This window comes from Xyrauchen texanus, chromosome 24 (assembly GCF_025860055.1).
Source record: "Xyrauchen texanus isolate HMW12.3.18 chromosome 24, RBS_HiC_50CHRs, whole genome shotgun sequence".
NCBI classification, from domain to species: Eukaryota; Metazoa; Chordata; class Actinopteri; order Cypriniformes; family Catostomidae; genus Xyrauchen; species Xyrauchen texanus.
The window spans coordinates 22,641,093-22,654,467 of NC_068299.1; the positions used below are offsets into that span (position 1 = coordinate 22,641,093).

Sequence of the window (13,375 nt, forward strand, 5' to 3'; positions counted from 1 at the left end):
AAACTGCTTATTAAGAAGCCACAACTTGATCCAGGAGATCTGGCTAATTATAAACTGATTTCAAATCTCCCGTTTATGAAGTTAACAAGTTAACTAAAGTTCGGGAGAGGACGACGCCTCAACTAATCAGCTTCTGCCCGTCAACGCTCTTATACTGAACCAACCTCCTCAGCTCCATTTGTCTCAGTTTCTCGACGGTCTCACTTACCATGGATCCCAAGCTTCAGATCAACCCTTCCGAATCAGATGAAGATTTATTTCGAACAAACGATCCTTCACCCAGGAAATCGTCCCAACAGTCCTCACACAGCCAAATTCCACACCGGCTGCGCTCCGCTGTTCTTATTCCTCAAACCCGCGGGCATTCCCATCCAAGCTCACTGTCGGAGATTTCTCCAACCCCGACTCGATCACAGGACTGCTCTTCCCCACTCACGAGAGCTACTATCAGAGATCGCCACAGGCACGGTCGCGATCGATCTCCTCGTGAACAGCATCTCTCTCATTCATCCACCCGCAGTCCTCCAAGGTGAGCTCGCGTTCGTGTTCACGGCATGTCTCCAAAGAACAGCATTAAAGATTGGACCGTGGCCCGCCTTCAGCGAGCTCTCAAGGATAAAGGCATCCGCTTCAGCCGCTCCGACAATAAATAAAGATTATTTCAACTTTATACAGCATCCAACAACACATCAGCAACTACAAACCCCGAGCCCCCAACACATCCGGCATTCTCACGCGATCCTCCCAACATCACTCGTGACGTCACCACGCTTCCTCCACAGCGGCCTCAGCCAGCAGCATCCGCGCCACCTAGTGGAGTCCAAGCGCAAATTCCAGCATTATCTGCTCCTTCTACCTCAGATCTTTCCCAGATCATTACATCCTTCTTTTCATCCCTATGCTCACAAACAGCTTCAAATCCTCACGCACTTACATCCTTTCATCCCACCATCCATTCCTCTACCCTTCCTTCAGCCGTTAATAGCAGCACGGCTCCCGTCATTCCTAGTTCCTCTCCATCAACCTACCAAAATCAAGTTTCCTTTGCAGTATACCCTGGAAATCTACCTCTCAATGGACCTTTTCAACCTCATCCTATTTCTTCTTTCTTTCCAACTAATCCACCCCTTTTCCCCTCCCTCACCCATCCTAACTCCACCCCTTTCCAATACCCTCACATCCTGTCAATAAACAGTAGCCCGTATAACCTCGCTACAGCAGCACCACCTCCTCGCCCAGCTTCATCAATTCATCGACCCTCCCCCGTTTCTTCATCCTTACGCTTACAAATCCTATCAGATCGAAGGACCAAGCTAGACGACTACCTATCAGTCATACTAGACATGGCCGTACGTTTTGGAGGGACAGGCTTCTACAATTACCATGTTCTTTTCGCCACTCAAGCAGCAGGTCGGTTACAGCAGCAGAATGGTATGTAACAACTTCAACCACCTTGGCTGCTCCCTTTCCAACTGCAGACTCCTTCACACCTGCTCCTTCTGCGGCGGTGCCCACGCAAGGAACTCTTGCCCCCACAACCCAACCGCTCTACCAGACTGACTACTTAAGTATCTCAGTACACCAGTTAAGGTAAAAGCCCTAGCCACCGCCTTACTGGATCACCCCGACAGAGAGTTTGTCGACTTCCTTACCAAAAACGGTTTCCATCCAGGTATAGAAATACATCCAGAAATTTTTTGTTCCCCACATAACCTGCAGTCCGCACTCTCTGAGTCAGACACAGTCGACACGCTAATAGCCAAAGTCGTCCAGCAAGGTTTCATGATAGGCCATTCAAAGAGCCTCCATTTTCTCCATTCCGCGTTAGCCCCATTGGCTTCGCCACTAGGAAATACTCCGGAAAAAAGAGATTAATCATCGATCTCTCTTCTCCCCACGGCACTAACGTTCCTAGTATTAATAGCATCATTCCAGCCCCCGACTTCTCTATGCAATATGCAACCATCGACCACGCCATCACTCTCATCCGCAAGGCAGGCCACGGAGCATGGCTCTCTAAAGCAGACATCACCAACGCTTTCAAAGTCATGCCCATTCACCCAGATTTCTGGCGTTACTTTGGAATATTCTGGAAAGGAGCCTATTATTTTGCAGTGCGCCTTGCCTTCGGCTGTAGAAGCAGCCCCAAGATCTTCGACTCCCTCTCAGAGGCCTTATGCTGGATCCTCATCAATAACTACAAGCTTCCCTATGTCCTCCATCTTCTCGACGACTTCCTCATCATCACACCCCCATCAGCACCTCCCCACTCAGGGCTTTCCACCCTCATCAAAGTCAAAGGCCACACACTTCTATCGAGTTTCTAGGTATCACTTTAGACTCCGTCACCTTCCAAGCATCTCTTCCTCCCACGAAAATACATTGCATATCACTGCTCCTATCAAATTATCTTCTAGCAGTCAGGTGCACAAAGCAACAACTGTTAGCGCTCCTTGGTCACCTTAACTACGCCATCAGAATAATTCCCCAAGGAAAATGTTTCCTTTCCAATCTCCTAACAAAAGCAGCAACAATCCCCTCTCTCCATCACAAAGTCACTCTGGACAAAGCTTGTAAAATGGAAATGCACCTCTGGCAAAAGTTCCTATATTCATGGAACGGCATATCCTTCTTCTATAACGACTACATCACTCAACCAGAAGACATTCAGCTGTACACAGACGCAGCGCCTTCCACCGGCTTCGGGGGATACTACAGCGGTCGTTGGTTCGCTTCCGAATGGCCGCCTGAGTTTAGACGCTTTGTCCAACAATCAGACGTTCCCCCATCATCCGCACTCTATGAAATGTATCCCGTCATCATAGCAGCCATCCTTTGGGGGCACGAATGGTCCAGACACTCCATACTCATTCACTCCGATAACTCGGCAGTAGTCGAAATCATAAATAAAGGCCGATCTCGTTCTCAAGCCATCATGCCGTTTGTTCGCAGACTAACACTAATATCCGCCCAACACCAGTTTCTCATTCGAGCAGCTCACGTTCCTGGCTACCACAATACCATTGCTGACTCTTTGTCTCGTTTTTCCTTCCAGAAGTTCAGAACCTTGGCTCCAGAATCAGATATCCATCCCACGCCAGTTCCACCGTTTTCAGCCTCCATCTTCAACTAAATCCACAATTGGAAGATCTTTCAAACGCTTCACGGGAAGCGATCCTCGACGGCCTCGCTCAGAGTACCCTCTCTGCTTACCTGACTGGTTGGAACTGTTTCAAGGCATACCACACCTTCTACGGACTCCCTTTTCCCCTGACAGAGGTTTGGTCCATTTGCAACTTTGTCAATCATGCCCATTCCAATCAAAAAATCTGTGCATCCTCCATTCAAACCTACCTATCCGGAATCAACTTTATCCACAAACTCGCTACCGGCAACCCATGCCACTCCATTTCTCATTCTCACGTGTCAATGCTCATCAAAGGTCTACAGAAACACGAACCCGTCCCCCTCTCTAAATGCTTGCCGTTAACTTCAGACCTTCTTAGCCAATGCATCCTCACGCTACGCTCGGGCTACTTGAGTCCTTTGGTCGACAAAACGCTGGAGTCCATGTACCTCCTCGCATTTTTCGGCTTCCTGAGGTGCTCGGAATTCACCCCATCTACTTCTGCCTTCAACCCCGCTATTCATCCAAGCCTTTCAGACATCACAGCTCATAATTCAGATTCCCTCATATACACGCTGAAGAAAAGTAAAACCGACCAACTAGGAGAGTCATTCCCCATCTACATTTTTCGCCTCGACTCCTTTCTCAGTCCATACGAGCCACTTTCCAAATACATTCTTTCCAGATATGCCAACCATTCATTACCTCAAGAACCACTCTTTCTCGCAGAGAACAAAAAAATGGCTACAAGATTCTGGTTTAACAAACACTTTCAAAATATCCTCAGCGTCTCCGGAATATCTCCCGAACACTACTCCATCCATTCCTTCCGGATCGGAGCAGCCACCATGGCCGCCAGCACAGGTATCTCGGATGAAACGATCAGAGTTCTAGGTCGCTGGTCATCCGAAGCATATCGCTCATACATCCGCAATAATCTCAATGATCTCCGTCAAGCTCAAGCCTGTATCTGCTCATTTAAAACTTTGGGGGTCTTCCAGCCACCTGGCTTGCTACCTAGCGAGACGAAGCCCCCACTCTGAGTCTCCCCGCCAAGACTCATCGATCAGCCGGATCGAGGACCTCAACATCCTTCCCTCCCTATTTCATCCAAACACGACCTTTCAATAAAAATACTTCATCTTCATTGTTGAGGCGTGGTCTTTACTAGTGAAATGAAGTTAACAAGTTAACTAAAGTTCGGGAGCGGACCACGCCTCAACCAGTCAGCTTCTGCCCGTCAACGCACTTATACTGAACCAACCTCCTCAGCTCCGTTTGTCTCAGTTTCTCGACCCCACCCAACCCTCCCCTTCTAACTCATCCCTTCAACCCCCCCTCACATTCCTCAAGTCTCTAAACTCTCCTTCTAACTCATCCCTTCAACCCCCCCTCACTTTCTTCAAGTCTCTAAACTCCCCTTCTAACTCATCCTTTCAACACCCCCCCCTCACTTTTCTCAAATCTTTAAACTCCCCTTCTAACTCATCCCTCCCAAATAAGCCACTACAATATAATTTGACTCTCGATGGATGTACTGTTACATCATCTTCAACAGCGAAGAAATTAGGTGTTATATTTGATACCAATCTGTCCTTTAAAAATCAAATTACCAATGTTTGTAGAACAGCATTCTTCCACCTAAGAAATAATGCTAAATTAAGGCACATGTTCTCTGTTGCTGATGCCAAAAAACCTATTCATGCATTCATGACCTCAAGACTAGATTATTGTAATGCATTACTGGGAGGATGTCCAGCAAGATCAATTAATAAACTTCAATTGGTTAAAAATGCAGCAGCCAGAGCGCTTTACGCATTACGCAGCATTACGATCGCAGAATTCTGGCCTGCTAATAGTTCCTAGAATATCAAAATCCACAAAAGGAGGTAGATCCTTTTCATATTTGGCTCCTAAACTATGGAATAGTCTCACTAACACTGTTCAAGATGCAGACACACTCTCTCAGTTTAAGTCTAGACTAAAGACTCATCTATTTAACCAGGCAAACACCTAATTGATCCTCCAACCCACATTTAGGCTGCTTCAGTAAAGTCTGCCGGAACCAGAAACCAGAAACATTGATCATGATTTACAACTCTGCAATAAATTGAATGGCATCTATGCTTATATTATTTTATTTGTTTCCCTGTCTCAACCTCGGGACTCCTATCCTGAAGTCACCAGAACCGGCTGGATCCAGCACGGAATGATGATGACTAAATGCAGCCGGTGCCAGCCAAACATCACTTCAGTCTATTATCATGGACTTCAGTGGATGAACTGATGCCAACTCCAACCATAAGACATGGGATACTTCATATGCCATTGTCTGAACCTTGGATTTAGGATGGACCACACCGAAGCTCACCGAAATTACCGGCAAGGTTGAACTGCGTTTCACATCCCTGATCTCTGCCTGCATCAACTTGGTCTATTGATGGACTAAGATCTTGAAATGGAATGCATAGACTAACAACTGTCAAAAAAAGGCTTCATCAGCCAAATAACAAGGACAATTGCATCTATGTGAACTTCTGCAGTTAATCCAGGATGGACTTCAAAGACATTTGTCATTAATCTTACAGTTTAAACAAAATCGATGTTTAAACACTGACCCTTAACACATACTTAGTTTAATAAATTTAAACCATGACTTTAACTACACAAGTAATATTTACATTATATTCATGATGCTAGCCAGAGGGGAACTGGCCCCCACAGTGAGTCTAGTTTCTCCCAAGGTTATTTTTCTCCATTAATCAACATCTTAAGGAGTTTTGTGTTCCTTGCCACAGTCACCTTCAGCTTGCTCACTGGGGTTATTAATACAATTATTATTTAATGACTTATTTTTAAACACGATTAACAATCGTATTTTATCTAATTACACAATGATGATTCATTGACATTATAGACATTAAATTTTTTTCATCTGTTAATGCCTGATCTTCTGTAAAGCTGCTTTTAAATGATGTGTGTTGTGAAAGGTGCTATACAAATAAAATTCACTTGACTTGAGTGAAAAGTCAAATTTGAAAATTAACCGAAATTACAGAAATAGAACAGAATCCAAAATATTTCTTATTCGTTGTACAGCATGTCATTGCAAATGTTCCAGCCAAAAGGAAGTGGGGTAGCTGTCCAGGTAAGTCAGCTTTTTATTCCGCGATTTCAAATTCACAATGAACGTATGCACTTTAGCTTTACAACAAACATGCACGTTAGCTTAACAATAAACATGCACTTTAGCTTAACAACTTCATGTTTCTCTGTCGCTGTCTCTCCATTGTATTCTGCAGCCTTTTCAAGCCGTCACTGTAATGAGACACAGACACCTTTCTAAGCATCAGTAATCACCAGGTGATGGCCCTTACCGCTTCCTCTCTTCCCCATGTCAGACACACGACCACGTCCCACTCCACATTCATATTGATTCTTTGTTCAAAATCCAATTTTTTTTTTCATTTCCAGGTTTAAATACAAATTTGAATCCAGGATTTTCAATGTTGAATTTTGAATGTGTGAATAGCGATATTGAATACTGATTTGTGCATGACACAAATATTTCTCAAACTAATTTTAGGTTCAGGTACAAATCATGTATACAAAGGCTACAAGACGCTGAATAACTTTTGTAGCTGTGACATTCCGTAGAATTTCAGAATTCCGTAGGTGAGAGCTACTCCATCATTTTCAGTAAATTTCACATGCAGCTGTTCCATTAGACTTGGCACTTCTCAGATGGAACTTCGTCTTAGATTTCTCTCTCGTAAATGATGGTAAATGAGTCTTTGATCAATGGATTTTGTTTGGTGCTTGCATTCCAGGAAGAAATTGTTTTGATAAGCAGTTTGAGAAATTAATCAATGCTGAAAATAAAAGGCAAAAACTGAAATGAGCCCTTGCCTAAAAGCTTTGATGTTGTCTCTTTGTCTCAAAGAATTCAGTGTACTCAGTATTCCTGCCACTTGGGGCATATTTTGTCTCACTTTGCTGTTTTTCGATGAATAATCCAGTGATTCCGGAAAGGGAGAATGGGGAAGGCACTTAAGATTTTAGATGAGATTCACTTTCAGGACATCGGTCAATCGAAGGCTCCACTCTGACGTTAGAGTAAGGATGGAATTCCTTACTTGTAACCCTTTGTGCAGTTGTAAGCTTGAGATGCAATGACATTTTTTATAGAGCATCAGCGACAGCAACATACTCAAACGTGTAGTTATAAGGGTTTGTGATGGTTTTTTTTGCACTACTTGTAGTTAACTCTATCTAGCTCTGTCAGTGTGTACCTTGATCATAAAAAGTGACGCAGGCCTGTTTTAAATGTAAGCAAGTTTCTCCATTCTTGATTGACCAAATTTAGGAACACATCAATTTGCCACATCTGACAATGGTGAGTGAACTGGCGGAACCATTCAAAATTATTTCTTAAAAGCCAGAAAACTGTATTTTAAATGATTTAATTGTTAATAATTTGATTGTATTTTTATTTACATTTTTGCGATTGACAATGGAATTATTTACTGTTTTTTTGCATTTTGACAAAGAGTTAAGGTCATTTTGTCATTCAATGCATCGCGTGTGAGATGAGCTTAGTCTCCATCACTTGGATAAACTGCACCTGTCAGGGGTAATATCAAGAGGAACTAAATGACATGTTAGAGTTCAATGTACTATAAATTCATTCATGTACATTTTAGAAATCAAAACTTCCTTCGTTAATGCAAAAACAGCATTTGTTTAAACCAAGCACTCAAACTCTCGTTCTCTACTTCCTCCACATTGTTATGTCACAATGTGGTACAAATTTTCATCTGACCACCTTTACAACAACATATCAATGTCTTTTTTACCTTATCACTTCCGTAGCCCCACCCAGTAGTGGTAAGCAGTGAGATGGGAAGGAGATAGCTGGTCAGTCAAGAGCAGTGGGTGTTTAATGTGAAGTCTTAAAAGAAAAGGAGCATAAAATCTGACCGTTTCAGACGGAGTATCTAAAGTAAGTATATAAATATATATATATATATATATATATATATATATATATATATATATATATATATATATATATATATATATGACTCTGTTTTGTGCAAAAAAACTTTAATATTATAAGTGGACCTCAAGGAACATATTAAAATAATAAAAAAAAATGTATAACAGGACTCTTTTCAATTTTCTTTGATTTCAAGATTTTCTTTACTTTCAAAATTGTCATCATAACAAGTATAAGAGAAACCCAAAACATTACAGAGTGCTCAGACATTCAATCATAAGAGATGAACCCTTTGTTATGTCCAGATGTCTGAATACAACTTTAAAGGAGTTTGATGAACATGTCTTGCTTTTATGGTCCCCAAGGTTCCATCCATAAATCATTTGATTTCCTCAAGGTGAGATGTTTCCCACAGGATGTGCATCTCATGGTCGAAAACAGTACAGCCAAATGATGTAGAGAGACAAAAACCCTTCCAGGTGTGTGTTACTGTCATTCTATGATGATGATGAAAAGCTTTACTTCATACTTCGTCTTCGTTGTTCAGTTTTCTCTCTAAAACATCAAGGCAAATCCTTGTCCTTCATTTTTATTTTTCTATCTCAAATAGATGGTGTGGTTGTTTGAACTCAAAATATTTCCACTCAATATTTTACTGTGGCTTTAAACTGAGTTCTGTTACCTCTAGCAAAAATGAGGCATCATAACTGGATAAAGCAGCAATGGCTGAAATTTGTTTTCAGCTATTTTAGAACTGATGTGAAAATTCACAAAAAACTGACTCTTAGAGACCTCAGTAAATAATTTTTGTTTACCTTTATGTTTAATGAAAAGAAGAAAAAGACCTGGTAGAACTTCTCTTCCATCTTGGACATTGCATGCGCCTGACTGAATTCATCTGAAATTGATACACACTCTAAAAAATGTAAGGTCTTGATATACTAGTATCCTATATGAAGGGTACTAATTTGTTGTCCAGTCTAACAAATTGCGTGGGCACTTCTGGATATATAGCGGGTGCCTTACAATAATTTATTTGAAGAATAATTGAGCAAATAAGTTCTAAACACTCATATTTTTTATTGCACATATGATCTTGAGTTTTATAATTTTGAATATAACAACTGCTCACAAAAGTAATTATAATGTATATCACAATGATGCCTGCAATCCAGCAGCTTTGGGTATGCTTACGTATTCTCTGTGACAGAAACCATTGTATTAAATCACATTAACACTTGCCTTTTAGTTGTATTAATTTGCACACACAGAAACTCTCTGAAATTACTTTTAGGCTTGATTAATCAATTTGCTGGTACAATTTTAACTATTTAACCTTTCTTTTGTACTATAACGAAGACATGAAAATTACAAATTACCAAATTACATAATCCTTAAAGCTTTTCAAATACACCCACCTCCCCTAACTCTCGCCATTGCCTGATTCAGTGTTGTTGTTTCAGGCTGGACAGGCCTTTAAAATAAAAAGAGGAAACTTTACAGTGCCACAGAGACCCAATATAAGGTTACACACTTCTACTTTACTAGACACACTACCAAGACTCAGTATTTTGCTGATCTGTTAGATGCAATATTTTGTATACTATATTATTAAAACAGATCTGATTTTTTTTTCTGTGTTATCAATCTTGCATGTGTTTTTATACCAACAAACCTTTAGTGAATCAGGGCCTTGGTAGTAAAATCTGATATGAGTATATATTCAGAACAAGTAGTTTCAAGAATAGTCACTTAATCTCTGTGTAAATACAGTAAGTAAAGGCTTTTATTGAACCTTCAAAGTGTTGTAAGTTTCGAAGGTGCCTAATGTTCTCTCGTATCTTTCAGCTTCAAATAAAATGTATTTTCCTCTGTTTGTTGAGGCATAGTTGAAAGCACTATTTCTGGGAATTCTGTGACTCCCTTATCACTGTATCTTAAGTGCACTCACCAGCACTTTCTTTTTGTCTCTGAAAAAAGTTTCCAAACTGTGATAAGAGCTGTGTTTCTCACAGAAAAGGTGACACCAGTCGAGCCATTGTTTGATGAGGTTGAGCTAATGGAGTCTTGTGATGTATAAGACAAATGACTTGTCTTACACTGACTAATTATAGATGGGCCAATATTAGCTTTAGCTTTAATGTCCTTGTTAAACTGGAGTTGCTCCCCATTAATTAATAACCACATGTGTATTTATATTAAGTTGTTCTCATTCTTTTCAGCCTCTGTTCTATGTAAATAATGATTATAATAAATTGTGCCTTGAAATAAAAACGTTGGCAATATTTGCCTGGCACACTTAACGTTGTGCTATTGTAAACTGAGCTATTGTAAAGAGATGTTTCTATATTTTCAAGCTATTACAGCCATATATCCAGATGTGTGGTGTAGTCATGCATACATTTGTCATTTTAAAGAGTCGATACACGTACCTGGATTGGAGTGGCCTCTGGACAATTGGAAATACTAAGGTAAATACAGTATCTATTAATAAAAATAAATGAGACATTCCATATAATTAATTCATACATTTTTACAGTTTTCAAATATTTCATGTTGCTTTTTAGGCTACTCTAAAAGACATTACTGTAGTAAAAACTTATGAAGATCACTATGGTGTAAAGCTGGACCTGGAATTGCAAAGACAGACATGGCATATATGCCGATTGTCCAGTTTTCATTGGCTGACACCTCGAAAGATCAGCGGCAACTAGGTCACAGTTGAAATTGTTTGCATGCCGGGGCAATGCTAAAGATGACGCTTCAGACCATAGACTTCAATGTATATGGCAATGCTGAAGCGAGTCATGTGAACTTCCCTTTTATATATTCCCCACTGAATCTGATTTACCACCTTTAATGCTCCTCACCATGGTCTTCTAAATAAAAAGTTTATGCATGATGTTGTGACGTGGAGGAGGGTGTGGCCGTACAGTGAGGATGCACACCTGGTGCTGAGTTTCCTAATCAGCGGGAGGGAGATAAGGGAAGAGCCGGGGATGCCAGAGAGAGAGAGAGAGGTCCTTTGTGCTGGTCAGAGGTCCTTTGTGGACTGGGGTGTGCTGCTGGAGGGGCCGTAAGGGTCTGATAATGTCCCTCAATGCTGGGGCCCTTTTTCAGATAGAGTGCAGCAATATAGCAATAAATAAATATAAAAGGTTTTGCTTGCAAAAGCTTAACCTCATCTATCTTACTTTTACTTTTATGCATTTGGCAGATGCTTTTATCCAATGCGACTTACAGTGCACTTATTACAGGGACAATCCCCCTGGAGCAACCTGGAGTTAAGTGCCTTGCTCAAGGACACAATGGTGGTGGCTGTGGGGCTCGAACCAGCCTTCTGATTAACAGTTTAGTCCTTTAGCCCACTACAACACCACCCCCTGCAGCCTCTTTCCTCGTCAGCTCAAAAACTCAGGACGTGGTGAATCTGCATATGTCTCCTTCCCCGTCGAGTTGGAAACGCAGCACGAGGGTGTGTCTACCCTGGGGACATATTTATCCCTTTATGAGGAGGAGATTGAAATCTGGCACCTTTCCAATCCTGGAGTGTTATTGGCCACTGGTGTCTGAAGTAGCCACGGTGCTGCCCACCCTAGTGTGGAACTCATTTGCATAGCATGAAGTACAGTGCCAAAATAGTGTCTTTAACATTTTACCCATGCATTATTTCTTTACCAAAATTATTTAAGGCATCGTCTAGAACAGATAGAGACCAAACACGATAAGAAACGTTTAAGTCATCTTCCATGCATTCGTTTATCGGTTAATAGGTCTGTCCTGTGAACTTTTGTGTTAACAGTCAACAACCATTAACATAAACTGTGCTTTGCATGAAATGGAGTGGATGTGGTGTAGTTTATATTAATTTGAGGTCCCCAAACTTAAGGTATGCATAGATAAATAGCTTTGCATCTGGTAGGTCCTGAAGGAATTTATGGCAGTTCTTGCCTACCTTAGGAATGATTAGGTCGGGGCAGAAGTTCCCCCTTTTTGCCCTGTAAGAAGTGTCTAGTAGCTGTCTAAGCATCTTATCTGATGTGAACATTTGTATATGTTCATTCACCAAGGATCCAATCACAGTGTGGCACATCTTCTTCCACTCTGGCAGTTAGAGAGGGGCCCTGCCATAAACTGGTCCCTGGAATGCCATCTTAACTGATGTTCACCACAGCGGTGTGCCCAAGGGAGTCGAAGAAGAGTGTTTTCTTTTCTCTCTCTCTCCTCTCTCAGTCTCTCCAATTCACTCTTTCTCTCTCCCCCTCCCTCCTCTCATCTCTCACAAACTATAAGGAGGCTGGGAAGACCATCGGGTGGCAGAACGGCCAGAAGAGCAGCGTCTCCCCTCCAGAGATGGGGGCGGTATAAGCCCTTCCGGATGGCGCCCTGGCCTGAATCAGGTGGTGTAGGATTGTGACGAGGAGGATGGCATGGCCGCGCCATGAGGATACATGCCCGGTGCTGAATTGCCTAATCAGTGGGATGGAGATAAGGGACAAGCCGGGGACACCATGGACGCCGGGGGGAGAGAGAGAGAGAGAGAGAGAAAGACAGACACACATGAACGCTCTGTTTGTTTATGTTGCTGTGTTTTCAGTTTATGTTGGTGTCTCATTTAAGTTTTGTTGATTGTTAAAGTGGTTCCCAGATCCTCCTTTCCCAAACTGTTACAGATGTGTATATAGAATAAATGTCTACTTGATAGCCATTGGATTTGTATCTTGACTTGACAGTATGCAAATTGTGGGCCATATGGCAGTAGCTTACCTTCACCATTTACTGTATAGGGAAGATCATTAGATCGCCTGCTCACTGCTGTATGAGGTTATTTGCCTATAATGTCTACAATTGAGATACATGATCATTCAGATTCAGATTCTTGTTTTTATGATTGATACACATCTTGTCTCATCTTTCTAAAGTCTGATTTGTCTGGTATCTTAATAATTGTGCAGATGTTAATATAATTCTGGAATTTATTCTGTTCAGATTCTCATGCACTGTAGAATACAAGTCTCAATCAATAAATCAGTCGCACTGAACATGGTTGTCTATTTTTCTATATGAAAAGGAGTACTAAGAGGTTGAGTATTGTTGGAAGGTCTGATTTCAAAAGCCCAAGTCTATTTTTCATTTATTTGATTATTTTTGGTAACTATTCTTAGGCCTAAGTCTATAGCTACATGGTACTTTTTAAACACAAAATAATATGTTTCCTTGTTATTACTGCTTCAAGGCAGATGTTATGG

The 13,375-nt window shown here is 41.4% G+C and overlaps 1 pseudogene; it reads left to right on the forward strand.

The window, feature by feature from the left end:
• The first annotated feature begins 246 nt into the window (after window positions 1-246).
• LOC127617529 (uncharacterized) lies at window positions 247-3,133 on the forward strand (annotated as a pseudogene).
• The last annotated feature ends 10,242 nt before the right edge of the window (window positions 3,134-13,375 follow it).